The sequence below is a fragment of the Gallus gallus genome, chromosome 13, assembly GCF_016699485.2.
Source record: "Gallus gallus isolate bGalGal1 chromosome 13, bGalGal1.mat.broiler.GRCg7b, whole genome shotgun sequence".
In the NCBI taxonomy this organism is placed as follows: Eukaryota; Metazoa; Chordata; class Aves; order Galliformes; family Phasianidae; genus Gallus; species Gallus gallus.
This window is the reverse complement of record NC_052544.1, coordinates 12,161,340-12,186,137: the sequence shown is the minus strand read 5'-3', so window position 1 is coordinate 12,186,137 and position 24,798 is coordinate 12,161,340. Positions and strand designations below refer to the sequence as shown.

General features: G+C 40.9%; 1 long non-coding RNA gene across 1 annotated transcript in view; it reads left to right on the top strand.

Annotated features, from left to right (window-relative positions):
* Window positions 1-24,798, top strand: part of LOC112533412 — a 55,453-nt gene that overhangs the window by 15,871 nt on the left and 14,784 nt on the right. The window contains exon 2 of the long non-coding RNA XR_005839626.2: window positions 22,523-22,583. This is a non-coding gene — a long non-coding RNA (uncharacterized LOC112533412). The remainder of the gene's footprint in view (window positions 1-22,522; window positions 22,584-24,798) is intronic.

Genomic DNA, 24,798 nt, shown 5'->3' with positions numbered 1-24,798 from the left:
TTATTAGCCAGGTGAAGAGGATGATCCCCACCTCACCCCGACGTCCCTTCAGGTATCTGTAGAGAGGTACATACTCTGGAGATCAGAGGATTGTGGGCGGCGGGAGTATTTTTACTGCGTGTCTTTAGGAGTTAGACTTGATGATCCTTATAGGTCCCTCCTAACTCAGGATATTCTGTGATTCTAGTGCTGTTGTTATTCCCTGTGAACTGTCTCAGAGAAGAAAACTTTGGGCAGAAAATTTTGGACTATCAGCCTGTGTTTAAGTAAGTCTGCAGAAGGGAGGGGAAAAAAATACAGAAAGGATGAGTGCATTTGCTGAATTGACATCTGAAGGAATATGTCTCTTTTCCATTGAACTCTGCAGGAATCCATGCTAGACTGGGCATTCAAGTTAGCTGTTAAATTGTCTAAAGTTAGAGGTTAGACCATCTCCCATGTGGTCTTCCAGACATTCTGCCCCAAATCTATAGAGTTGCCTGGGGTTGTTGCAGCCACAGTGATGGACATTGGCACTTGGTCTTGTTGAACTTCATCCCACTGGCCCCAGCCCAGTGGTCCAGCCTGTTCAGAACCCTCTGAAGGGCAGTCCTACCCCTCAGGCAGATTGGCACTTCTTCCCAGTGGGGTGTCATCTGCAAACTTACTGAGAGGGTGCATTCAATTGTCTCTTCCAGGTTGTCAATAAAGATATTGGACAGGACAGAATATCAACAGGATGCCAGTACCACAGGGTCCCACTCTGATCCAGGTCCTCAAACATGGAAGGAACGTGAATAATAGATTGTGGAAGAAGTGGAAAAATGAGAACATGTGTACAGTCAGAATGTAGAAGTACAAATGACAAACTGCTTCCACCCATTATTTCCACTGCAGTTAGCTGATCTTGTCCAAAATTCTTTTGTTAACTGTGTGATCACAGCAGCTGAAAGACAGTGAATGCTTGGAGTAGCCCAAGGTATTGGGCTTGGCTGATATCATTGTGGTTATTGGAAGTATCTAGAATGTTAGATAATTCCAGTTGGCTTTTTGACTGATTTTAGCATTGCAGAATCATATCATGAAGTCAGCTGGTGATGCTACCATGGTTCAGACACATTGCTGTTCTGCTGTCTAACCCTGGTGTTAATGGAGCAAGGCTACAAGATTGGAAAATGTTGCTTAATGACTGCTGTAATGCCCACTTTTACTGATAATATTTTATAGTTATGCTCGGAGTTGGCATGAAAGTTTCGTGGTGGATGTTATGTCTACACAGCAAGGCATTCTTTCATTGTTTTGTGTGTTTATCTGATATTCCAGAAAAAAATAACATTATTTGGTGGGGTTAGTTACCTTTTTTTTCTTTCTCCAGTAAAATTTTCTGGGATGGTGAAACAGTATAAAAAATAACTGGAAAAAATTAATCCATATCAATTCTGTCAAAATGAAAATAAGCACAGATATGTACTAAAGAACACTTATTCCATTGAACCTGGAACTGGTGAGCTGTAGCTCCAAACCTCACAGTTCTGGCTGATCTGCAAGAGTCAAGACTGGGGCTAATCAATCTATTTGTGCTATTTGCACTGATTGAGCTCCTTTCCCCAAGACCTACTTCAGTGTGACAGTCCTACAGGTTGAGTAAGAGATTTTGCTTTGCCTGCCATGGTGAGATCTGAGATGTTTTGTTCAAAACTCAACATGCAGATCTGTCTTTGCTCTGACCAAGTCCTGCTGCCTCAAGGCAACTCGGGCTATGCCAAAGCCTGAAGAAAGCATCATTTCTACCCCCTTTCATTACCAAAAAGCAGAAGTAGTGAGAAATCTGTGAGCGTGGCTTTAATGAGCTGCAAACATGATACAATGATTCAATATGAGCAAAAAATTAGTCAGGCAGAGTAGCAAAATGACACTTTCTTTTAAAGAACATCACAAAAGCATGCTGTAATTTTGTATAATTAATGATCAATTGCCATTGATTTATGCCCCTCATTTACCATCAAAGGACCAACTGGAATTTAACCTAGGCACCAGACACTGATTTAATGTACTAAATAACTGCATAAGATACACCTGGATTTCAGGATTATTGAGACTTCTATCATAGGAAATTGTAATAGCATGAGGCTTTTCTAAAATTATGGGGTCATATGCTTTTGCCTATGACTGATGGTTGATGCAGCGCTGATTAGTCTATAGTTTATGTAACAGCCAGAATCCTGCTGCTTGGACTGGAATGTATCTCCTGTATGCCCCACAGCTCGTACCAGGGGCTGTGGAAAGACTGGGGGTCTGCACAGGGAGAACATCCCTTCTCTGGCCAAAATGAAACCTGTGTGGCACTGTTGTGTCCAAACTTGTCTGCTGATGAGTAGATGAGTAATACGTTCAGAGCCTGACCTTTTAGTAGTTAAGTGGAATAATGTAAATCAATACTGCTCTATGACAAATTATAATTTCTGTTATCTGACACAATGTTCCGGGGGAAAAATTGCTTCTCTGAGGAGCATAAAATGCAATATGGAAACAGCGAAAGCTTTGTTTTCCTTTCTTTCTCCCTTGGCAGTGAAAGAAGACTGAAACATCAGAAGAGATGACAAAGTGAATCTTAGCACACCCCCTGTATTTTGAAGTGCCATCAGGGTGTACGTGTGTGTGGGTGTGGTAAATCTGAGGGTATCACTGTCCTTGAACTCTATGAGAAGGAAATGTTCATGATCACTTGCTCTCCCTTTCAGCTGAGCTTATGGAGATTTTAATTGATTGCTAGAAGGGCAGAATTTAAATAAAATGAAAAGCCAGCACTACCGCAATACATGCTATTGATTAATGGCTTTCTTTTTGAGCAGCACGTGGCAAGTTACAGGGCAGAGAAGTGCTAAGAGAGGTGAAACAATAAAAAAAAAAGAGAGAGAAGGTTAAAAAGAGCACCTAAAGAATAGGGAGAGATACTACAGAGAATGGAGCTTGCAAGAAAAGGGCATCTTCAAGAATACTTGGAAGAAAAAAAATGTGGGTAGAGTTGCACTAAAAAATATCAATATGGGGAGAGGGTAAACAAGATAGATAAAGCGATGGGATGAACAATAGGTAGAGAAGCTGAACCACTTCTTAGAAGTGAAATCTTCAATCCCTCTCTACTTCCCTGGGCTGCTTGTTGTATTGGGCTGCAGGATTACGGTGGATGCTGCCCTTGCCATAGCACTGGCTGTGTGTGCTGGGCTGCTCAGACTGGCTAGCCCTGGGTATTACCAGGAGTCCTGATGAGTGGTTCTGGGAAATATTTTCTGGGGCTTGTTAATGTAAATGCCCAAGGGTGGTCAGAGACAAAATGAGTAACCTGAAATACACAGCATGCAGTCACATTATGATTCAAATAATAGTCTAACAACATATCCTGAAAGCTGAAAACAACATCCTATGATATTCATTTAGACCTGTAGTACAGTGTCTCCCCTTTAGAGAAATAGTGCTTGTGAGATATCTTTTGAAAGATGATGGAGGGTCATGGTTAAAGGAAATGAACTTTCTTTCAAGGCGTATTGGAAGTTAGAGAGGCTGGGAGGGGTGATTCATCATCCCGGATTCTCAGAATAGCTTTGCTAAATTTACAAGTTCCATGTTAATTCTGATTCTCTTCTCCAGACTTGACTGGCAACAGCTGTTTACTTTGTTCTGTTTTACTCTTGGGTTTCAATTTTTTTTCCATCCAATTACCTGCTCATGGAATTGTGCGGTCCTGAATTAGTTTGGAAGATGAAGGCAGAGATGGGATCAGTCAATACAAGAGTGAGGGAAAGCAAGAGAAGATTTTCCCTTTGTTTCATTTTCACTGCGCATTTTCTGTAATTACTCTAGCAAAGTCTGTCAGTTTATTTCTATAAAGAACAAAGTTATGGTGATTGTGGAATGTTCGGGTGCTGCAGACTTGCATTTCTTTGAGAAGCTGGTTCTTTGCCCTCTCACAAAGCCACAATGTGCTCTGACCTTGTTGGGTAATCAAGCAAGACAAATCAAATTGGAAATAATTAATACTTGCCACAGTGTGCTTGGGAATATGCTAACAGTTAAGAACTGTTTGCGGAAAATTAGTCCTGTTAACTGAACTGATAAAATAAAATTAATCAGAAAAATTATTCTTTCTGTTCAGATCTTTAAAGAAATATAGTGACAGTTGGCTTTTTTGGCTGTTACACTGCTGACATCTTCACTGGTGAATCTTTCCTTATGTACCAGCACCAAGTCTAGATGCGATGCCTTGTGCCTTGACACTTGCTCTGTGTTATGAGCTGCTTCATCAGTGGCTTTGAGAAGTCTCTTGTCTGTCATGCTATGGGTCACTTCCATTCCTGGGGTGTTTCTGATGTCCCACACCAATCTCAAATGAATTTTCCCTTCTGGATCATCTGTATTGTTTGGTAATGCCCACCTTGAGCATTTTGAGGAGCTGTTGAGAACCTTTTCGCTTGCAGGAATGCATATATGTGTGTATATAGGATCATAGAATCATCAAGGTTGGAGGAGACCACTGAGATCCCGAAGTCCACCCCCAGCCCATCCTCACTATGCCTGCTGACCACATTCCTCAGTGCCACATCTCCATGGTTCTTACACATCTCCAGGGATGGTGGCTCCCCCACCTCCCTGGGCAGCCTGTGCCACTGCCCAATCACTTTTTCTGAGAAATGTATGTGTGCTTACATGTGTATATATATTTATACACATACTTCTCAGGGACATCTCCTGTGATGTCTCAGGAACTGTTCTTGCTTAGGCTGCAGGATAGTGGCACAAAGCTGAGTGGTACCATAACGTACCCAAGACAAGTTTTGAGACTCCATATTATCCCAACCAGAGCTAACTCCAGAGACCGTTATATGCATTTATTACAGAGTACTAAAGTATGAAAGACTCAATTAAAGTTGATTTGATATAAAATTAACACTCCTTTCTTCCTCTTCACTGTGCTGATCATGTTAAAACAGAACAATGAGGCAGCTGCAGTGGAACAGTGTTGGAGAGATTTCTGTCAGCATTTACGATAGGCGAAATTATAAGGGTAGTTTTTCTCAGCCAGTTCAATGAGCCAACTGGCTGCACATGTTGCAAATGCTTCTTTATACTATCATGAACCGCGAAAAGAATACACTGGATTTTTTTCTTCCTTTTTGAAAAGTAAAAGAATGGTGCAAACACAGGAAACAATTACCATATTCAGCTCTTGCATTGTGCTTCTCCTCCAGAGCTTTCCAGGACTCTGATCCAGCAAAGCCCTTCCATGCTGGTACAACTTGAAGCACCTACGCAGTCCTTTTGAAGTCACTGTGACTCTTTGAAAATGCAGTTAAACACATACCTCACTTGAACCTCTGTTTGATTTGAATGTCAGGGTTTTCTGAAAGAAAACGTTTTGTTGGACAACTACTGCAGTTTGTGCACCTTCAGTACACAGGGAAAACAGAATAGGAGTGATGACCTTTGAAAATCAGCCAATGGCAATCAATCACGGGAACCACATTTCTTATACTTGCTTTATAGTAGAATAAAACTTCAGACTGCATTACTTTTTCGGGGTTCTTTAGTGCAATTTCTCTAGAAGCTTTATGGATCTACTCCCATTAAATTTTACAGACTTCGATTCCATGTGAGCAAAAAAATAATATTTCAAACGACAAGCCTGTTGAAACCCTCATTTTTTTTTATTATAAGGATTAAAAAAAAAAATCCTTCAATCTGTTTTTTTTTTTCCCCTCTATGATGGAGTTGGAATAAGAATAGTAATTTGGCAGTGTAAATTTGCATAGCAATGTGCTGCCTAAGAACTTGCTTATTCCACCAGTTATAACTCAAGCAGATATGAAATGGCCCAAAGGTAAAGCAGAGTTGATGGCAGAATAAAAATGTGCATGCAACTTTCTATAGGCTTAAGTTTGTTAACTTTGTGATTATTTTTATTTAATATGTCTCCAGGTAAATATTAACTTTTTTTTCCTGGGTGCGTGCTTCTGGCTCACCTGTATTGAAATAGGAGAAGCAGGTGCTCTGATTAACATTAGGTTTAATTTAACTGTAGCCCTCCTATTCCTTGCTGAAATGGAGCTGTGTAAGTTTTCAGGTTGTTTTTGGCAGTGAGTGTTTTTTCTATTTTCCAATGACTCAGAAGGGAGATTCCTACACCAAAAGCAATCACATACTGTAGGTAGCTACTGTAATTTTTCTTCCTTTGCAGTAGTGGATGTGTACAACTTTCTTTGCATTCAGGTTCATTGAACGGTGTGTCAAAAGTAGTGAGTTCTGTTCCCAGTTCTCATGTGTGTTTATTTCTTGTTTTTCTCCTTTTTTTTTTTTTTTTTTTTTTTTTCCCCTGCACATATTGCTTTCTGGTTTGCAATTGACAAACCTAATTCACTGTGAATTCTGTTCAAGGTGCGAAAGAATGAAGTAAGAGCTTGGTAAGAGAGAGCAGCAAAAACATTTGTGCCTTAAAAAGCATTTGTGCTCTAAGTGGGCTTGCTGAGCTTGGGCTTTATAGATATTCTACCAGACTGGAGATAGAAGGGGTCTTGTAAAGTGAGAAGGAAAAAATAGGCAATTTTTTTCTCCTGTGATCCAGTTGAACTTCGAGAAATGCTTCTCAATGCTGACGCCACTTTAATGTTGATTATGAGAGCATTGTCAGAGATTGCACCTCTTCAACAAAATTGTCTTATTCTAATTTCTCAGGGAGTTACCAGGGTATAAAACCCTAGTTTTAAGCTGAAAGTGAAGCTGCAATGTTATATGACATCACTGGGCTTTATTGAGCAATCACACTTTTCTGGTCTCTTACTCTCTGTTAATGACAAATGAAAGAAAAAGAAAAGAAGCCAAAATAGATTGTTTCTATACTAGAGACGATAACAGCCATCACATGGGTTGTTACAATCATTGTAGACTTGTGGTATTTCTCAGTCAAAATAGCTGAATGTTATTTTTTATTACTGACTAGTGTGGTTCACTGCTTCAGAAATTAGCTCTGTAATTTAAAAAGATCTTTTTCTTCTGTGTATTATGACCATATAAATAAGGGTAATATTTTTCTCCCATTGCTTTTGTTTAGTTTTCTGACTCCTACCATATTGATTTGTCTCAGTGCTCTGTGAAATTGATTACATTTGTTTCCTTAGAACTGAGGCTTCTGGAATTCTGCATCATATTTACCACTCAGGAAAAAATGACAGCAGAGAAATGGGTTTCTTTTAGGAATGAAACAAAAACCTCATTTGGATGAGAGTTAATTTAATGAAAGTATTTAATCTTCCCCTCCTCCCTATCCTGAAGCAAGAAGAGATGGCACTTTATTTTAAGATTTCCTTGCCATGTTTATTCTGAGTCATTCTGGGTTTACTGGCAGAAATGAATTCTGATTCTGTTGGGGCTGCTGAGATTACTGTGCTCCGTGACAAGGAGCTGCAGTCCGTCTCCTGCTTTGAGCATCCTCGACAGACTGGACTAAAAGATTCATTATAGCAGATTTGCTTAAATTCAGTGCTACTTGTCACGTGTGTTCCCGTTCCTTTTTACATGATCAGAAGGAATGGAGGGGAAGATGACAGTTGCTTTCATGGCAAGTTCACATTTTGTCAGATTTAATCCAGAGTATTTCACTCATCCTCTGACCCATCCAACTGAGGAGTGGCATGCCAATCCCCAGTACCCAGCATCATAGTCAGCAAACAAACCCCTTCCTACCAGCTCAGTAACAAGAAATAGCTACCCAGCTGTAACTTTGCTGAGTACAATCTGTGGAGCTATTTGTTTATGTGCGGTCTGTCATGGAAAAGCTGAGGTCTGAGGCAGGTTAGGGCTGGCATCCAGCCTGAGCTTGGGTTGAACTCTGTGTGCTCACACTGAGGTGGAGAAGAGCAAACCAACTTGGCTTGGTGCCCTGTGCTGTTGTGAGGGGAGCTCTCTGGGATGGAACAGCCTCCGCTGTTTGCAGCGGACGGCAACAAAACTTATTTATTGTCTTGTGTCAGTTTAGTGCCTTCTTTTGGAGGCAAAGACCATCCCAAATTCATCTGAGACCTGTAAGGTATTGCAGATGAGCAGGTACCCAATCCTCATGGCAGGAGCTGCAGCCCAGCTGACTGCAAACCTCTCATTGTTACAGGGATGGGATGTAGGTATTTTCTGTCCTCAGTTGTACCTCTGTTGCAGTACCTCATCCTCCTTATGGCTTTTCTGATTTTGAGGAGCTTGAAATTGAGAAGTGGTTTTGAGTCTATGTGGTACAGTTCAATTTAGTTTCCAAATTCCAACCGTGGAAAAAATTGGATAAAATTTTTCCTTTCATGGAAAGGATCTGCATCTTCACATCGTGTACCAGTGTAACAGAATTAGGTCCTTTAAATTCCATGACAAGAGGGTGAGAAGAGGGAGAAGCAAGTGAGAGGGAATGCTTGCTCTCTGTGAGCTGTTTTGAGACCTGAAGGTGAAAGTGGAAACTCAATCATTCCTCGATGTAAAATGTATCCTTTGGTGAAATTTCTTAATTTCACGAGAAAAAAATGACTACAAGTCAGGCTATTATTTCTTTCTCCCACTTCCTGCCTAGCTTTTACAATGATTATTGAACAAAGTCCATGTCACAACAGATTAATCTCTTGAGTGATGCTCCCTAGAGAAGGTAGAAGCCGATGGCTGTATGTGAGAGCAAGCAGCAGGGTGTTAGGACAGCCTGCTCGTGGGTGGCTGCTAGGATCAGAAATGAGAGCTTCTCTGAAAGCACTTTGTCCCAGAGGAAAACTTTTCATGGGACTGCTGAGAGAAGCGAGAGACTTGAGATGAGAGAGCACTTCTGTGTGGCACAGTTGGTGTTGGGAGGCTCAGCTGCCCCTTTCTGTGAGGATGGAGGTCAGGGGACCAGAGCAGAGGAGATGCATTGAGTACTGTCAGGGTGACAAGATGCTGAATGGCACAGTTTGAGTCCTTGGTTCAAAGAGCTGAGAACGTAGCATCTACTACACCAGTTAGCATAGCAGGGAAGGCAAAAGCTGAATGGGGATGAATGGAGATGTCTTCTGAAGTGATCTATTTGTGTCAGAGACTGATAATATCAAGTAAGGGTTATCAGTCAAATTCTTGTTTACTTTCCATCTTCTGGACTGCATCTCAACTAGGGGTGGGATTTAAAAGTAGTTTTGAACACCTAGATAGAAGTTAACTCTTTCTGTTCCATCACCTACAGTCAGGCTCCAGTTACAGGCCAAGGATGTAAGAGGAAATATTGCAGACTTTATCAACTGGTCACAGTCAGAGAACGTTGTGTGATGCTAAGGACTGGTTTACACTCACTTTGTGGTACTTGTGACTTTCACTGTGATCATTTATCAGATGATAAAGGCCCCAAAGCAATGGGTTAAAAGAAATATAAATCTTTTTGAAGGGAGATTTTTTTTCACCGAAGAGCTATTGATGCCACTTGGAGTATTCCAGAAAGGCATATAAAAGAGGGAATGCCTTGATGTCATGCAGTGACTTTGGCTAGTGCTTCAAGATCTTTAACATTTTCATTAGTGAATATAAACAGATCATCATGTAATTTTTGTCGGTGCTGTGTTATTGACAGGAGAATCCAGAAAGCGTGTCCTCTCAAGTCATTACTATCTCGAGATGTAAATCGTTAATGATACCATGTATGTCAAGCCTGTACATTATTTAGACAGCTATAATAGTTCTGATGTTCCAGTGAAAGCACTCTCTGTACAGAAGTCACGACACTCTTCACTGCATGCTTAATCAGATTTTTCAGTGTGTTGTGAGTGAGATTTTTAAAGCCCCAAAACCCATAGTTTGTGGCAAATTATAATGTTTGACAAGGTGAAAACACACTCCTCTTCAAGTCAGTCTTGGGATGAACTACACCTTCAGCATATTCGTTTGATTCAGGGAAAAAATAAATAAAATGAATAAATGCTGTTTTGTAGATGAGGAATGTGGTTGCAGACAGTAAATGACTTTCTCAAGGTTGTGGCAGATTTTCTCCTGTTTGCTCCTTTCCCTATATCTAGGTCATGGTAACAGTCATGTTACACCATTTTTTTTTCCCTGCTGCATCTTGATAATAACAGAAGAGTTGCTGGTGAGACCTCTTCTTTCATCTTCAGAAGGGAGCTAGAGCTAGGCTCAGCCTTCTGTACATGCTGTAAGAGGGACATCACTGGAATAACCTCAGAATAAATCGGTCCAGTGTGGCATTCATGAAATGAGAGTCTATTTGGGGAAGCAGAAATTACAGACATGACAGACTGAATTCACGTCCCCCCTCCAGAATCATAGGTCTTTCTGGCTAATATCCTTTCTCATCTCACATGCTTTGAAACCTCTTTTGTAGAAATGTTATCTCCTGCATCCTTCCATCTGACTTCCTGCTGGAAATCAGCCAGACTCAAATTAACCTTCTGGATAGATAGCTGACCCTTCCTGACTGGCTTGATGGGTGAATCATGTCTTCTCTTCTGTCTCCACACTGAGCATGGCAGCCTGAGTCACCATCCCTTAGCACGTCCCTTGTTCAGGGAGCTGGAAATTCTCAGCCGATGTGTGCATGGAATGCGGGAGCTGCCAGACTGTCCTGATGCACTGATGTGACCCGGAGCTCCCCGCCATCTCTCTTGTTCTGCACTCAGGGACAGGAGCTCTCTTTCCACATCTTCCTGGAAAGGACTGATGTGATGATGGGAGTAACTCCTGTCTCATAGTTGGATTCCTGGATCACTTCTGGATATTAGAGTTAATCACCTGGTTAATTAAACTATCTAAAACATACACCAATATTGGGCTTTGGCACAGACATTTTATTTAATGTTTCTGACCAACACCAGTTCACTTGGCAATACACCAGAATATGCAGATGGATCAAAATAGCTCATCATTTCTCAGTCAAATATGATTATTTGCAAATAGTAACCCAGACTGTCACAGCTGGTATTCACCGGGCTTGAATACATATACAAGTGCATACCTATGCAAGCTGGGAGCACCTCGAAGACTCAGCCAGTCAGAACAGACACCATGCCACACATAATGCTTCCTTGCTCCCATCCTATCTGCTAGTTCAAAAAGATCCCTTGTGGAAGTGGATGGGAATACTCTCATTCTTTAGGAGGTTGCATTAGGCTCATATAGAGCTCAGCCAACAAAGCCTGTTGCTGTCGGAGAGCTGCTACCAACATCTCTTGGGTAGTGTACACTTGGTGGAATTGTCTGAAATTCAAATATGTATACTACAGACTTTAGTCTTCAGTGAGTGGAAAGCATGTAATTTAGATAAACTATGAATTGTAAATAATTTGCTCAGATCCAAAACCCACCAACAGAAGTGTTTTTTCTCCTTTCTTTCATGCATTTAGGGTTCTTTCACCAGCAGCGATAGGGGATCACAGAGCAAGGTTTTGTTTTTTTTTTTTGCTTACCTACATGCTCTTTAGAAATAATGTATAAGTCATATTGGTGTTAGATTCCAGCTCAAAAAACTGAGAAAAAAAATCTCTTGGAGGCATATACAGCAGCACACATTCCAACAAGAAAGAGCAGGGCAAGCATCAAGCGGTGCTCTCTCAGCTTCCAGAAATTTATAACTTGGAGTCATTATGAGCCAGGAGGATGTCTTCTGTACTCTATGGGTGTTTCTTTTGTTAGTTGCTCTAATTTTTTTGCACATTAATTCATCTATGGTTTGGTACATGGAACAAGAGTAATAGTCACTGTGTGTCCACTTCAACATGTCGCCAGTTTGACTTTCCATTCCAACTTCTGATATGCTTGCAAAATTTCTGAGAAAAGAAACATATAGTTCTATACTATCCAGTCTCCATCATAGCATTTGAAAAAGAATTTGTGATCTATAGGTGATTATGTAGTAAGTTGTGAGGCCACATTTGTTTAATCCTTATTGGTATCTGCTCATCACGGTGGCCATTGTTTATGTCAAGGTAGATAAGTATTTTGCCTTGTAAATCATGAATTATACCTTTGGTTAGAACTTTTGCATTCTATATTCCCCTGCTATCTTTACTTTCTTGCTTTCCCAGTTCTCTCTCTTATTCTTGTCGTATGTGTTGCTATTTTACTGGTAGTCCCATCCAAAAGGTAGGGGTGACTTCAGTAGAGAAGCTGATGAATAGTATCAGACTTAGGCTCTGTAAACAGTACTGATCTTCAGTCTTTTCTTTGTGCAGCAGAGAAGAAAAGACTGTGTTCAGCCACCTCAGGCTATCCCTTCCTCACTGAAAGCTTTGCTGCAAAGGTTACTCAGAAGGGGAGAGAAGTAAATCTATATTTGTAAATAAACAGCGGGGAAACAAAAAAGAGAAGTGTTGGAAGATGTTCATCGGGTGAATAGCAGAACAGTTATTGAGAGGTAGATAATGTCTTATGCACTAGGAAAGAAAATAAGTACCATGATACCTATAAATAATTTTTCAACAGCAAAAGATAATGAACAAATGGGAGGGATTGGAGTGAAAAAGGCCCCAGTGCTTAATCACTTTTGGAAGACCTCGCTTCTCTTCTCAACTAGGGAAGTTCCAAAGAGCAGACTGTCTTGTTTTACAGGCTTCAGTGTGGCCAAATATTCAACCATAAAGTTTTCCACTCAGTTTGGAACTCAGCAAACTATATAAAAAAAAAAACATTTATTGCCCCAAATCACTCAAGTTGAAAATAAAGGTGTAAATTGGGGTTGCGTAGTCCTTTTGGTGATGTGGATAAGGATCATATACACAATTCATGACTTTTAGGACCAGATACTCCATTAGTGGATCAAAAAGTTCAGTTAGTGGCCTATATTTGAACCAGGTGGATTCATAGACAGAAGAAATTCAAGAACGAATGGTAGTGTTTTGTATTTTGTTGTGCCATAGTTGCACTGGATTCTTTACAACCGAAAGTTGTACCAGTTCAGCTGGGATATGGCTCCTTCAGACCGACACTCTGGTTCTTAACTGATATCCAAAAGAAAATAAAATGATCAATTTCCTACTCATTTATCCTCTTCTTCCTCTCTCTATTACTGTGAGCTGAGCTAAAAGTTTTCCAAATACTTCAAACCATAGGAAATGATATGTACTAGAATCAGCATTCCTGTAAGGAATTTTGCATTTCGTGTTCACTCAGTGACATCACACCCTGTGATAACTGCTTTGTCTGATTCAGTTTTGATTTATTTTCAATAAGGCTATTGAGACTTACGGTTCCCGTCACTTCTTTGTGTGAGTTTATTTTATTAGGCTACCCATCTTACTGCAAACAGATTTTTTGCTCCTATTTTCAGGTGGTTTTTTTCTTTTCATTCTGTATTCAGGGAAAATGCCAGTTTGGAAGCTCGTTAAGAGCTGATAATGCTTTTTTTTTTTTTAAGCCTTGACAGTATAGAATTCTCAAAAATGATGCTGTCGCAGCCAGTTCTTCATTACATTACAGCACAAGTGTGCTCACTCACTCAGCTGTAATTTCCCTTGGTGCCTGTGCTGAAGTGATGTCCAGGCATTTTCCTCCTCAAGCAAGTAGAAATCATGCCAAAAGAATAAAAACAAAATTTGTTCTCAGAGCTATTTAGCCACTTCTGCAGGAAGAAATGCAGTCCAAGAAGCAAGGTCGCAAACCGCTTTCTCCATGAGGCTGGCAAACACAACAAATGTTGCTTTTGAAAGGGGAAAGAATAACAGAATGAGAGAGACAACTTTGATTGCAAAAACATTTTGTGTTCTCAGCCTAGTCTGCTGTGTGTGTAATGGTTGTGTCTGGTACTTCAAGATCTGGCAAATTTGTATCAATGATCAACCTTTTTTACTGAAGCATCAAAAGAAATAGCAAAACCTATACTACTACACCTTCCAGAAGAGAGGATAACTACTGTTTTCTTCATTTAAGCCACATTTTTATGGCAGTGGTAGCTATTAGTTCAGTTTCATGCTGTAGAAGACATAAAAGGAGGAAATCTTTGCCCTTAAGAGTTGAAAAGAAAATGGATATGAGAAAAGAAGTCAGAAGGGCAGGCAGCGTTAGCTCCATTTCATAGAAAGGAAATGGAGAATAAAGGATGATTGTTTTTGTCAAAGCTTTCTAGAGGAAAAAAAATACCAACTGTGCATCAGTGTAACTGTATCACTGGAGAGTGAATGAAAGATGAGGGTATGAGGTTCAGGGAATGCGCAGCCAAAGCAGCGTTGGATTGGGGAGGAACCTTTGAATCAGCTCAGAAGATGGTTTGCTTTTTAGGGATTTAGTGAGTGAGTGGGGCTGAGGATTTTACCTGTCGTGAACTAGTCTCAGCTTGATATGCTGATATTCCTTTCGCTTTTCAGCTCCCTTAAATTGCATGTAACAAAGAGTTTTGCTTCCTTCTGAATCCGTGCAGCGCCCAGTGTACACAGTGTCTTTGAACTGTTTGCAGCATCTATCTAAAATGATAATAATAAATAAGGAGCTCAAAATCACACTGTTGTGCTGAAGAGTATCTTGAAGCTGAATTCATGCCAGTCTGGTGGCTCAATCCTTTTCAACTCAGATTTTCCCCAACTGGTTACTTTCTGCATTCTGCTACAGAAACATCTCTGGAGCTGTCACTGCCTTTTATCTTGCAAGTCATTCTCTGTGTGTGACAATAGCAGGGGTGCAATGTATCTAAATTTCCTTTTCTTGTGTAGCTTTTGCAAGCCTTAGTTCAAACTCTGCCCAGATGGCTCCTTCATCAGAATCTCAGACGTTCTCTCCTCCATCAGTAACATGGTGCTATTGGAATAGAAGCAAATGCTAAGCAAAGAAATCTTCTTGGTTTTTTTTTGGCTTTATTTATTTATTTTTTTATTTATTTTTGTATTGCAGGTATTGGTCTCGTGGGGTTATCATGTGGGTGGCTCAGAAGTGATCACACATTTAAAACTTTTCTTTAAAATGGCTGGAATCCATTAAAAGCCCCCATTTGTATTCAGGGCATTTCAGCCTTGAGCAGCATGAAAGGAAGAGATCAATAATCACAATGCAGGACCCAACTGCTGCTGTGTGAGGCTAACATAAACTAGAAAGTTCCATTACTAAAGCCAGTTCTACCTAATTTGTCCTTCAGATTAAGTATCCCACCTTCTTCATTTTCATCTTGCTGTCCTCTATGGTTGTTTTCCAATTCAGCTATGATAACATTCTTTTACCTGTTTGTAGTTCATTTCCACATCTATTTTTCTCATCTTTGACCTACTAGGTTTAGCAACTACTACTGAAGGGCCCCACTACTGAAGGACTGGACAAATGAGCAGTGGGTTGTTTAACCACCAAGCGTACAGCATAGAACATATTGAGTTGGAAGGGCCCTCTAAGATCATCTGGTTCCAAGCCTGCTGCTATAAGCAGGACACCTCCCACTAGACCAGGTTGCTCAAAGCCCCATCCATCATGAAGGACAAGATGGTAGGAGATCTCTGGAGGTGTGTCATGAGCTAACAGTATGACAAAAATAGTTACTGCTTCCTAAGAGAAAATTGTGAAAATTTTGACTAGGAGGAGTCCTTTTATTTTTTGGTGGTCTTCAATGTTTTTAAACTCAAGTAATTTCTTGTGTAAGATCTGTTAACATTAAAACAGTTCCCCTCTTAGTCTTCTTTGCCTTTTATCTGTCCTCAGGCTTGAACACTGCTCCCAGACCTCAACAGTTTTCTAAAGATATTTAAAATGCATTTCAGGTTTTGTTATTGTTGGTTTAAAAGCTATGTAATTTTCCCCAACGTTAGATCTTGGTATTACAAGTGACTTTTCTGGGGGGAAGGAGCAATAACTAATGATACCTTGTATTTATTAATGCTCGAAGATGGGAGAACTGGAGGAGAGACAGGCTTATAGCCAAAACCCAAAGTTGCCTGGGCACAAAGGGAGTGTGCTGTGGGAGGATGGATGGAGAGAGAAAAATCTGAGCGTGGAATTAATGCCAAAAATGATGAATGCAGGAAAAGAATTAGGCAACCAAAGTGAGATGCTCTTTGGCATGCTGGTGTGTCAAATCAGGGAGAAGGAGCACAAGGATGTGTCACTATTTGGTTTGGTGCTGGTCTGTGTCATGCTGAATTTGGCAGCCATAAAGTTTCTGCTGTGTGTCACGAAACTCCCGTGGTGAGAAACCACATGAAAGAAAAAATTATGAAGAGGAAAAACGCTGGCACAAGGATTTCAGGCTATCGGTCCTGAAAGGAAAGCTTGCTTAGGTATAGTAGCAAATCCCACTGGTCTACCTTTGTTTTCACCTTAGTTATGACTGGGTCTCGTTTTCCACTGATTCCAACTTCACAGATATAAAATAAGCTTTGAATGCTACTGTATGAAAAGTCCTGCTTTTGCGGCATACTAGAATGAAATGGCTTTTGCTGTATACAGTGTGGGTTAATCAGTAAAGTTTAGGACAAAAGATGCTATGAAGTATTTATTAAATCTTGGCGAGTTGTCTTTGTGGAGGCAGGATTGTGTCAGACTGAGTCTCAAGGTATGAAACCATTAGATGTTGTTGTCTGCCTGAGTTTGGAGTCTGAAACAACAATTTGGAGTTTGGAACTGCCTTGTTCATGTGAGTGGACTCAGATCGGGGTGAAACTCAGAATGAGAAAATTAGAAACAGTTATGCTATATTCTCAGAAATAACCACCAAGTTCTGCAGGCTTTTCAGTCTTTCCCTAATTGCAGGATAGCTCAGAGATGCAGGTATAAGGCACACAGGGAGAAGCTGTCACCCTTTTCTATCTGGAATGAACCAAACCCTGAATAAATCAGTGTAGAAAATCATTCCTTTTTTTTTCTGCTTTCTGTTTTCTCTCTTTCATTTGTGCAGTTTTGGGCTGGCTCAAAGTGAAGGAACCAAAATGTTGGTACAGGAACAGAGTTGTTGTAATGCAGTTTGAAGGCTAAACATCAAGATATGTTTGAAACAAGAGAAGGAGGGAAAGGGTAGATTTTATTTTTCTGAGGTTTTGGAGTTCTGTTTTACCTTCCAGCACAAAAGTAAGCGGTATTCACATCCCGGCTTCCCTTGGCCTGCTCTCCAACTGAGCACCCATCTTTTCAAGTTTTAGTCACGTCTTGTTTTTCAGCAATCTTCAGATTTGACACTGAATCTTAATACACAAAAAGCAGAAAAATTGGGTGCTTCAGGTATTTTCAAGATTGATATTAATATTAGGTAGGAAGAAGCTGGAGTTCCGCACTCTTCTTCTCGTCACCCTCTTGAACATCCAAGAGCAGAGAATTGAGTTTTGCAAGTAATTACTGGAGTGTTCTGGGATGAAATTTCCTACAGTTAAAACATTTTTCTTTTTTTCAAGTGAAATGGGAAATTCGTTTGTTCAAACCAAACATATGTTTGTCCCATGTGAAAATCTGCCACTCGTGCCCACGAGCTTCTAGTTTACACAACATCTATTTTCCTTCACAGTGTGTAATGAAGGAAGTGCCAGAGCCACCCGAGCTCTTCTGCAGTTTCACAGAGCATTGTTCAGGGACCTGGGAACAAGGGCTAGGCCATTCATTTCTCTTAGCAGATTCCCATTGTCATGTACAAGAATTAAGCTGCTGCATACATATATTTAAAAATCGGCTTAAACCCTTCCCTCTTTTTTATTTTTTGCATCTGTCTTTTATTTAATGTCTCATGATAAGAAGAGGAAAATCTCCTGTTGGATTCTGTAGCAGTGTTTTGGCCAACGCTGTTAATTGTTTTCTTTGCTTTTAATGAAACAAACTGCCTTGGGCTGAAGCTAAATCTCTCAGACGCCATACAAGTGAAGATTAAGTTCTTCCTCTTTTGCAAGGCTGTCAGAAAAATGTCACTTCACTTTTTATCACCTCCATTAAAATGTTGTACACATCTCTGCTCAGCATCCTTCAGTCCAGTTCTGGAGAGGCACACAGCAGATTCACAGCTTCATTTGCCTGTACAGACGTGAAGGGACAGAGTGTTCCCACTGCATTCAGTGCTGGATGGATTGCTCTCAAGGTTTACACTCCAACTAGAAAATCCTTTGTTATTTCCAGACAGGAGACAGCAGCAGAACATTTGCTGGGTTGGTATTAGGAACTGGTAGCAATCCCACAGGCTTGTGCTGCTGCAGTACAGCCTGTGAAGTCTTCTAACACGCTAACATTTGCTTTTTAAAAGCTTCGTCCTACACATCCTTCAGGATTTCACTCAGTAGTTCATTGTAAGCTAGCTAGAAAAAATAATAAAAAATAAAAAAAGAGGAGCATTGGGAAGCTCTACAGCAGAAGTGCTAAGATTGTCACAGACAGGGCTATGTTCAGGCAGATGCCAAGTGGGTTGGAAACAGTATTGCTCACTAAGAAACTTCCATAAAGGGATCAGGTTGTTATCATCAAACAACCTCATGTCCCAGAGAGCACTGCTATTATTCCATTATTCTTTTTATGCCTAATACTTAGCTGGTGATAAACCAGTGTTGGCTCTTTTGTGGTGGGTTTTTGTTGTTGCTGTTGCTTTTCTTTTTGATGTAATAGATGCTCGAGGAAAATGGAGACCCTTTTTCTGCATGTTTCCAGTGCTGAGTCCCGTGATTCCATCACAAATATCTCTCCAGGTGAATCAATGTGGAGAACTGCAGAATTATGTGGGAGCAGTAGATTCCGCATCAGGTAGGGGGAGAGCATTTCTAACCCTGGTGAATTTGAAAGACTCAAAACCCAGGAATACAATCTAAAAATCTAAGAATTATAGGCCAGTAAGATCTACGGGAAAGATGAGGGTGTTTTCTCACAACAAGAAATAAATAAATGGAGTTAAGATCTGGGAGAAAAGAAAAACGGACAAGCCAACAACAACAACAGATTAAACCGAAGAAAACTAACCACTTCAGGGCTCAGGTAGAATAGTTGTTTTGGGAATTTGATTGCAGTTTAAAGTGTGTTGTACATCTAATCCTCTGTGATTCAGCAGGAAGGAGGGGGATGTATTGTTTTGTTTTGGTTTTTAAATGCTTGAATTTTTCCCCCCTTTGAAGTTGCTTATTTCGACCTCCAAAACATGGCTATTCTTTTTAGAGAGGTGTATTCTAAGAGGAAGAGCAATCCCTCACCAGCTAGTAGTTTGCATTGTTCCCACCTGCTAATTATGTGCAGGGATCTTCAGAGAGCCTGATAGACACATTCACAATATCTGTGTAATCTCAGCAGAACTTTGTCCTCTTGTCATCACACGCCCAGATGCAGTGACTCCATGGAGTACTGACAGCCATGTGTCTGAGATGCCTGTTAAGGAGGTGAATGTTCCAGGCTTCCATGTTTCCACCCTCCTGATGAGTAATTCCTGGCAGTATGGAGCCTTCTCTGATCTTCTCCGTCACCCCCACCCCTCTGTTCCCAGCAGCACATTCTGTCTCCAGGAGTCACGCCAGCCTCTCAAACCTAAATGGTACATTCTGTTAGATTAATTGGTGATGAAAACATCCACAGAACGAGGGGAGGTGGGGGAAGAGGAAGGTTTGCTTGTCAGAAATGTCATTTTGTCATAAGGAAAATCATAGAAATGCGGGAAAGGAGGGATCCATCCTGTAAGTGAAAACAAAACGCTTGCTTAGATGTGACTGGTGGTAATTTGGAGTGAGGGGGGAAGAGATGAGCTGGGAAGGGAAAGTCCTGGTGGGTGCATGGTGGCTGTCACCAGTGTGAGAAGGGCTCTGAGGAGACTTTTCCAGCTGTCTCTGATCTACACTGCTGGAGCTGGTGGCGATCCTCTGCCACAGATGGGCTCAGAACAGGGACAGAATGGAGCCTTGAGAGTGCACAGAAAAGCAGGCATGAAGACCCACAGCAGCCCAGCAGCAGATCCTGATCTCCGGCATCATTACAAACTGAGCCCTGTGTTTCTTATTGCAGTGATGAGCATTTCCTGGTAGTATCTCCTGCTGCTTCTCACAGCCAGCTGTAGTGGAATCCATACAGAAGTACTTCCCTGGTTTGGCTCTTTTCCTAATGGTAGTGACAGAGGCTCTTTTTTTCCCTAAAGCTAAGCTGGAGGTGTCTAATTCTTTCCTCACAACATCTGTCTGCAGTCACAGTAATTACCTGATGGTCTCCTTGCTAACCTGGCCCAAACTGTATAGCAAAGTTGGAATTCAATTGCCACTTCTCAATACAGGTTTGGCAGCCCAATGTATTCCTGCAATTTTTGAGTGGGTTTTTTTCCTTCCTTTTTTCCCTTTTCCTGTTAATTTCTACCCACCACTGTATTCTCCAGGTGCTGAGACTTCCCTCGTGCTGCTAGCTTGCTGGTTCCTTGTTCCTCCTTGGCTTTTCACCTATACTGTTTTCTCTTTAGCATTCCCAAGCAATCTATAGCACTACTGCTTTGGTTTTTATTTTATTTTATTTTATTTATTTATTTTTAGTTTTGAGTTTTAATTTCATATGCTCTTTACATACACAGAATGAATTTGGTGTAACCCACTGCCAGGTCTATTTTGATAACTGATTTTTGAGAGGAAATAGAATGCTTGTGTTAACATAAGTCCAAGATTCCCCAGATGGGAACTCTGGGCTCTTTTTACTACATCCAGTGCCAAAACTATAGAAAGATGTTGCATTATTCTGACTGACCTTGGCAGACATGAAGCTGCTATGCAATAATTATCTTTACATGAAAACCAATTTTTTAGTAGCCTACATACCGTACATTCAGTGTGCAAGAAAAGAAATTTCTTAATTTCATTCCAAATATTTCATGCTGAAATTAAACAGATGAAGCAAATTGACTTCTTTCACACAGTTTTGCTGCTGATTCTGTGTTCCTCTTAAGGACCAAGTGCTGACTTCATGGGCAGTAATATCTGAAAATGTCCAGTAATAGGAATTTGGTATTAGAGAGGAAAATAATAACATTTCAACAGGAAGGACAGTGAAGGTAGACTGAGAGCTTGGAGACTGTGTTGAGTACACACCTCTGGAAGTACTCAAGATCTGCTGAAGCAAATGCTGAATTTCATTTTCACCACAGTTTGTGTTTCAGACAGGAGAAATTGCTGTTCTTGTGGCATTCCTCATGTTCTCTCTTTTACACTTCTAAGGTAAACATGTAGCACAATGCCAGGAGAAGGAGAAACTAACTTCCAGCCTGGATGTGAGACCAGTGTGAGGCTTCTAGATGCGTCTGTCCTTGGTAGAGCTGTAGACATAGGGCTTTCCTTCAGTCCTCCATAGGATTCGACTCTTCTTTGCTCTCATTCACAGTGCTGGTGGTCTGATATGGAGACACACTGAGTATCTGCACGTCTGGTTACACAGCTGCCACAGTGTGTTGCACACAGCTGCTACAGTGTGTTGCAGAACCACCTCCTTCACTGACCTCTGCTGGCAGAACCACTTGCCAAGTTGCAGGATGCTCTTTGTTCTGTCACACTGTAGCAACTGCCGAGAACTGTTGCTTCAAAAGAAAAGAATTAAGCCAGTGCTGTTTGCAAATTGAGATGGGACGTTAAAGCATCTTCAGAATGGATTTTTCCCTGTGCTTTTTGTTGACCGTTAGATTCCTTCGGTTGGAGCTTGAAAGGACCAAGCATATCCAATGCATTTCCCTTTGCTAAGTACCACCTGCCGAGCAAATAAAGATAATCTATCGGTCACTTTTCCTCTGAGATCGTAAGCTTTCACGAAGAAATGCTGGCACACACCCACACTACACTCCTCCCTGAATTCCCTTCCCATCCAGACTGCAGTGTGACTCGGAGCAGGAACAACACAGAAAATCCATCTATCTCAATAGCATTTCAAGTCTAAAACTTAACCTACAAATAAGTGACTTACCCCTGGCACCTCCACGGTAATTGTACTCAATTTTAGATCACTTTCAGTAGTATCACCTGAACAAAAGGGCAGTAGCTATAAATAAATGAGGATGGAAGATATTATTAGGAGATGTTATTAGAAAGACAAAGGTAGATTAAGTGGAAGGAGGGAAAACAAATACTAGCCCAGCCACTCTAGCATAAACAAAATAGAGTAAAATTAGAGCTGGCTGTAGGCAGAGCTTTGAATGACTGAAGAGTGTATTTGCAGCCTGCTGAGCAAAGGCAATTCTGCCCCCACACTGACGTGCAGGAGATTTGGATTAATTTCAGTCCAAACAGGTAGTACAGCTGCGGCTTGGGGCTGATAGCTTGGTAGGAAGGCAGAACAGAGGACTGTGCAGACCTGAGTACAGTGCACCTGCTGGGTAACAGAGATATAAATGCTAGAATAAGGGCAGCCAAAATGCATCTCTTAAGCAACATGCAGCTTCTGAACAGTTTTAGCACAGCTTCCGCAACAGAGAGGTGTGATGTGAAGCTGCTCTGAGGACAAGTCAGTAATCAGCTTTCCTTGTCAGTGAGGTTCAAAGGGAAGTAACTGGTTGGAATGTTTGTGGAGGCTCTAAGAACAGTTGCATGAACACCTCATGATGACTTAGGGCAGATCTATTCTCCCTTAGCTGTGGTAAGGGAGACCCTTTTAAGTTGTCCTTATGTTTCTATGTTAGGATCGTGCAACTGGAAACCTCATGGAAACAACATGGAAACCTTCTTCTCTGCCGAAGGAAGGTAGGCAGCAGGGGCTATAAGGGTTGCCATTGGGTTATGGGACCCTGGAGTATGTATAGGTGAGCACCACTCTATCACCAAACCTGTGGGATGTCTTTGTCATCTCCTGTGTATATACCATTACTTCAGTTCACTGGGGTGTGCAGCACTGGCCCTCTGGTTTATGTCCAAGCAGTAGCAGCATCACGTGTACCATGACCATCATGCCTTTTTCTGTTGTTATTGCTTTATTTAGGGTTACAGTACAAACCCAATTCTGTTCAGAGCCTCACTGTCTTTGTTGTTGCATGCATCTGCATAAGGAAAGTCAGTTTTCAGTAGTTTGATTCCATTTTCCTATTTGTGGCAATGGAAACCTTTTGGTCAATGTCTTTTGTCTGACGATGTTTTCTATTACAATAACCTCTTCTGAATGCATATGTTTGAGATGCCAGAAGATTTCCACAGTGATGAATAGAGAAATAGGGATCAATGTTAAAATACAGAGAAAATATGTATGGTGATAAGGGAGGAGGAAAAGAGCATCTCTCTGATTTTAAGGTTTCCTCCTGATGGGAGGTAAGAAGAATGGTGTTGCCCAGCACTTAGAAAACGTTGCCTATCATTTCTAGTGAAGAATTTTTAACAAAGAAAAACTTATCTTAAAGCCTTTAAATGCAACAAAAATGTATTTTGGACAGCAGTTTGCACCATATGGGTCAGTTACTAAAAATATATATCTTAAAGGTGAACCTTCCTTTCTATTTTATACAGTGGCTCAACCAATCACAGCAAATGTTAACCACAAAGTACTCAGTCCCACATAACCCAGACAGCTCAGTGCTCTATGAAGAAAAAGGAAGAAAATTCCTCAAGTTCATTGGGAAGAAAAGGTTTTTAACCTCCCTTGCTAATTCTTCTTTGGACGTGGGCATTGTTCCACATCCTCCTGACCTTTAAAGTCTGTGGGGAGTGCAGAGACAGGGGGAGGAGTGACTGACATTGTGACCAGCGTTTCCTACTCCATCGCCTCTTTGCTTTGTTTATTTATGTCCCTATCAGAAAGAGTGCTGCAAGGCACTATTGAAAAAGCTGTGCATGGAACTGCAGGACTGGTTTTAGCCAGGTGTTCTCAGGTACCTTTGCATGAGGCTGCTGCATTGAGCTTTTATTTAATTTGGCACAAACCAGAGCTCTTGTAGAAGTCTATAGCAGGCTTATACCAAAAGAAAAGTAGACAGGATAGGGCTCCAAATGAGCTTTGGTTGCAGACCCGTAGTGTGATATTTATACTGCTGTTAATATTCCATTAAAGAGTTATCCAGAAAAGCAGGTTCACTGTTACTTGGAGTGAAATGCGTTTGCAGCCTCTGTAAGGAGTCTCTCTCTATGTGGGCTGAGAAACAGTCATAAAACTGTAGGACATAGGAGGAAACAACTTTCTCATCCAGTCTCCTCTTTTAGCCACTTCTATTAATCTTCTGTTTAGTCTCACATCTCCTGCTCTTTCATATACAGTCAAGATAGAGAAGTGTAAATGGGTTCACACCACATTCATATCTAGAGTAATATTCACATTAACCTACATATGAACTTATTTATCTAAGTTAGGTAAATATGTGAGTTTTTTTCAGACGGAAAAAAGAGAGAAAATTAAGACATCTGGACAGCTGAGCTTGGGAATAAGCTACCCATGGTCATTTTTAAAATAATGGGGAGAAAAGACCTGCAAATAAGAGATTGCTATCTTTTCATTGTAAAGGTGCCCTAGCAATGGAAGGATGTAATCAAAGATAATAAATCTGGCTGCACTTAGCAAATGGTTTGGAACTTGTGTAGAGCTGTGTAATTGTGACATTTAGAGCTAAAATCGTCATATGAACATCTTGACTTTGAAAGCATGGTCATAAAGACTTGGGCATCAGACATTCATCCTCAGAAAATGCCTATTCTGTTAGTGTGATCAGCTTTAATTGGAGTTGTAAGGTGAAATATTCGCACATTGTCATGTAGCTTGAATGTTGGAGATGCCTGAGGACTGCATACAGAGTGTAAGTGAGGAGGGGAGGATACAACAGCTGTGGTCTGTGTAGGCAGATGACCAGCTAAAGAACTGCTCTTCCAGGTGTTCTGACTAACGCCTTGTTTGTAACAACTGTGCCAGCAGACTCAGCTGATGACTCAATGTCTCCAGTTTTAAAACCTTGCTGATATATGGCACATTTCCTGCTATAAC